Source organism: Rhagoletis pomonella, unplaced genomic scaffold (assembly GCF_013731165.1).
Source record: "Rhagoletis pomonella isolate Grant_MI unplaced genomic scaffold, Rhpom_1.0 Rhpom_scaffold_06410, whole genome shotgun sequence".
Classification (NCBI taxonomy): Eukaryota; Metazoa; Arthropoda; class Insecta; order Diptera; family Tephritidae; genus Rhagoletis; species Rhagoletis pomonella.
Genome location: NW_023464942.1, coordinates 1 through 4,899, shown reverse-complemented (window position 1 = coordinate 4,899; position 4,899 = coordinate 1). Strand labels below are relative to the sequence as shown.

General features: G+C 42.7%; 1 pseudogene; it reads left to right on the top strand.

Moving 5' to 3' along the window:
• Positions 1-1,435: 1,435 nt before the first annotated feature.
• Positions 1,436-2,647, top strand: LOC118755502 (annotated as a pseudogene).
• The last annotated feature ends 2,252 nt before the right edge of the window (positions 2,648-4,899 follow it).

Below are 4,899 nucleotides of genomic sequence, written 5' to 3'. Positions count from 1 at the left end.
ACACGCAATGTTTTCCAGCCCGTCCAACTACCATGCTCCGTTTATCTACTTATGTAACTAACTAATCGTCATCCTCTGGTTCTGGTCTCCGACGACGGTACCTATATGACGATCAAAAATAAGAAAAGTTCAAGAAATAAACGTGGTTTAAAATTTCACTCGCACTTTTTTATTCATTCATGGAATTCATTGTGTGTTAATATGTTTTAAGTAAGTATTTACAAGGAAAAAATCAATAATTGGTAAGAACAAATTATGGTTAACAGGCGCCAGAGAGCACCCATCCGAAGATGGTGTTCTGTGCTAAGAGCGGGCCCATAGTCCCCGCTGGAAGAATGCCTAGTATAATTTTCGCGAAGACGTCGGCACCGAGTACTAGGCGAACTGGCGCAGCAATATGGAAGCCCGGATCGGCAAGTTTTAGGTTAGAGTAGGATCCGGTGATTGTAGCGTCGAGATTAGGTACCGGCGTTCGTCTCTCAAGTTTTTAATGGCGACCGCATGCGTCAATACTATTGCCGATTGACCGTGTTTGCCTCGCAGTTTAAGTAAGTAGCCTCGTTGGTTGGTGACTTCCGTTACACCCAAGCGGAGTTCCTGCGCGAGGTCCAACGCAATCAAAGAGGTCATAGCGCACGGGTCGATAAGTGCGCGGATCAAGTGGAGGCGCTCTCCTGGCTCGATCTTCACTACCGCGGTTGGTGCCACTGGCGTCAAGCATTGAAGCGCGTATGTTGCTCTTTGTGGATTCGTTGCTAGCCCAATTCGGAAACCGCTTCTCATTGGGCGGTGGAATGCACTCGATTCCACTCTCCCATGTTGGCGCGGACGGTTTCGCCGACGTCGTGGTTGTGTTCGCTGCCCAGTGAGAGGAGGTCGGTATTCTGCAATTTCCCAACCCTGTCGCTGGAGCTCGGGTTGTAGTAGCGGTCGGAAACGCAGAGGTTCCGATCCGCTTACGTTATCCGGATGGAAAGCATCCGTTTCCATTCCGGCTGAAGATACTGGGCGGAAAGCGTCGGTTTCCGCTCCAGTTTGCACTACCTCCTCCTCCTCAACTTCTGAGGCTTCGATCGATATTATATCGCTGTCGTCATCGTCGTTGCGTTTTCGAGGGGTCGTGCGTTTTTCGGCTGCATCGTCGATATGCAGTAGTGTGTCGTGCGACTCATGGCAGCGTCGACATCTACCCTCGTTAGCACAGTGGGCGGCTCGATGGGTCCCGGCTAGACAGTTGGAGCAATACCGATTCAATAAGACATCGCGTAGACGGTCTTCGGGTGCCTTGGCCCGAAATACAGGACAAAGCCTGATGGGGTGCTTGTTTCCGCAGAATCTGCACGTTAGAGAATATCTTACCGCCTCTGTGCGTTTGCGCATTGCCGAGTAACGAGTCATTTTTTCTGCAAATAATGTTATTCCGCTCAGGTTAGGAATGTGGCGCAAGACAAAAACATTTTATGTTGACGAGCAATATAAATGGGTATTAAGTACGTGTTCAATATCAAAACCTTTAATATTTTATCATTATTGCATAGTTTGGATCTTGCGTGACGAAAACGTTCGATAGTGGTATGGCCCCTAAATGATTGACGAGTGAACTGATCGTGTGGAGCTCGCTTTACGTTTGGATCATGAGTGTCCACAGGGTTGCATGGCCGGATTGTTGGTTGCTTACCTAAGGGTTAATATTGCCAGAAGATTCACCTATTACATCATGCAATTTATGGTATTTTTGGAAATATATTTTTTTTATGCTCAAAAAAGAATTAGACTTGTTATGTTAACTTACAGGTCAGCGATAATGTAATGTGAGGAGTTTATTTGATATATTTAAGTATAAATTTCGGATTACATGCAATTTTCTGAACCAGTTTTAGCGAAAGTTTGCGCAAACTTGATCGATAAAAAATTGCTAGTTTGCTACGGCATAAAGCTGGAGAGAAGGTAATCGTGCTTCTTGTGGGACGTAGGTGAATTTTTTGTGGGCTACGTTTCCTATTTCCGTGAATGGCCGAATATCAATGAAAAACCACGTTACGCATTTACTCCCGGGTTTTATTTGCAATGGTGTGCGGCTTTAAACGAATTAACAATTAAATCGTGAATTAAAATAAGATACGGTGTGAGTTGTGTAGTGTTAAGCGAAAATTTCGCATGGTTTAGTTTAGGATTTGCGAACAAAAGTGTCCAAAGCCAAATTGAACGACAGCGCAGATTTTAATTTGAGACATAGTTGAGCAAAACAGTACAATTAAAAAGCACGAAGATGGTCAAGAAGGTTTAATGATCTGTTTAGGCAATATTTGCCGTTCTCCCATTGCCGAGGCGGTAATGATTGGCACACTCGAGGAAGCCGGCGCCTCCGCTGATTGGAAAGTGGATTCTGCTGCAATTGGCGATTTGTATCGTGGAAATCCACCTGATCATCGAGCATTGAGGACAATGAAGAAATATATATGGGTGAGCGCCACCGAATTCCAAAGCTAAGTTGCTAATGTTAGCAGATTTCGAGCTGGATAAAGGTGGTCGCATCATCGTGGATCCCTACTATCAACGTGGCGATGCCGGTTTCGAAAAAGCTTATAAGCAATGCGTTAAAGCATGTGCGGCGTTTTTCGAACAAGTTGTGGCTGGTAAGGTTTAAGAAGAAACAAATTTAATCTACTTAAGTTGCTAGTGAAATTAAATGTTCAATGCGCGAAAATCAGCCGATACACGTGATAGATGTATGTATACAAAACCCAGTGTGTGACAGCATAAGAAATAAATATTTGTTTCAAAAAAAAAGAAGGGAAATGCAAACAAAAGTGTCCAACTAAACAAATTAAAATGCCCTAGTTTGTGAAAAGTAAAGCTTGGTAAAACGATCATCAATAGGCCTTTGATCCTGCGGGTAGCACACTGCACCAAGGGTAATGACTTACAAAGCTGTGAATTCAGCAAGGGAATCAGATATCAGATATATCGAAGGCGAAGAGTTTAGTTTGGTGGATTAGTTTGTTGCTGCTCAAGATGACCGTATGTGGAACAAACGTAACATGGAGTTGGGGTAAGTAACTACTTTGATTTTACATACATAAAATTTCTTTCATGAGTGGTGTGTTACACTGAAGTTAGGTAGGTTGGTGTTGCTTTTGAAAGTGTTAAAAAAAAAGGAAAAGAAATAAACTATGGTCGCGAGCCAGGTCACTTGTTTACAATTCTACAAGGTTTGTGTAGCAATTTATATCATCATTTTGATTTTCATTGGACTACAAAGGTGGAAGTTGCTGTGCTTATAGGGAAACATTAACGCTTTTAGCTAACCAGGATAAGGAGTTTAAATTTTAAACGTTGTTTGAAAGATATTTTAAGCTAAGTCACTGGACTCTTCAACTGTGGAAACAAAGATAATGAAATAAATTGACAGTTTTAACCTGATACCAATTCATTCAAGTGCCTGTGAGCCATTCCATTGCGACGGTTGTAAGTAAGTGTGTGTGAAATTAATTTGTAGCTGAGCCCACGTGGTACCAATTCAAGTTTCCCACTTTGTCGATTATCTTAGTAATACGATGGGCTACAAATGTAGACCACGAACATGGGGGTTTGCGGATCCAGACCGAACAATCGTGGAATCGGGCCTAAGTCGAGATTATTGATAACCGATTCGACGATTTCTGCCAGTAATACAGCCCCGCAAAGTTCTAATCGATGCAGGGAAATTGTTTTTACTGGTGTAACTCTAGTTTTTGCCAACAGAAAATTGACAAAAATGCGTTTGTCTCGTTCCACGCGCAAGTAGACTGCAGCCGCGTAGGCCTTTTCGGGTGCATCACAAAATCCATGAATTTCGACTTTCTCCGTTGGCGAGAATTCTACTCATCGAGGAATACGTATGTTGTTGATTTCATTGTAGTTTTTTGTGAAAGTCTGCCATCTGTCTAATGTTGTTCGAGATACTTTCTCATCCCAGTCGGTACCCTCTAACCAGATGTTTTGCATTAGTATCTTCGCAACAACAATTATCGGCGCTAGCCATCCAAGTGGGTCAAAAAGCTTGGCGATATCAGAAAGTATCGATCTCTTTGTGAAACTCTCGTGGTTTTCGATAGGCTTGGCTATAAAATAGAACTGATCAGAGTGAGCGTTCCATCTTATACCAAGCGCTTTCACACTGCTAGTGTCCTCGAACTCCATAAAGTCTTCACTCAACAGATGTGATTTTGAAATGCCTTGTAGTATTTGGCTGCAGTTCGAAGCCCATTTTCGCAGGGGAAAACCGGCTGATTGTAAAACAGTGATGACTTCATCTCGAGCTCTTAACGCAGAGTCGATGGTTTGTCGTCCAGCGAGCACATCATCGACATACATGTAATATTCGAGGCTATCGGATAAGAGCTCTCAGAATCATCAGCAAATTGCAGCAATGTCCTTATTGCAAGATAAGGGGCACAGTTCACGCCGAAAGTCACAGTCTGTAGTTTATAAAGGCTGATGCGATCGTTCGGGAAAGTTCGGAAAACTATCCGTTGGTATTTGGTCTTATTGGAATCTAACAGAATTTGTCTATACATCTTCGCAATAGCGAAGAATTAATATTGTCAGGTCAGACTGAAGCACGGGTCCTTGCAAAAGAACATCGTTTAGACTGACACCATTCGCTGTTGGAGAAGACGCATTGAAAACTACACGCACCTTTGTTGACGTGCTTTCTGCTTTAATCACAGAATGATGAGGTAGATAATAGTTGTCTACGGAATCTGCTGACTGAATTGAATCTACTTTCGACTTGTGGCCCATGGATTCATATTCGATGATTACTCTATTATACTCTTTTTGCAACTCAGGATTTTTCTCTAACCGTTTTTTCGTTTTTGTAAAACTGGGAAAAGGCTATTTTCAGTGAAGGCCCTA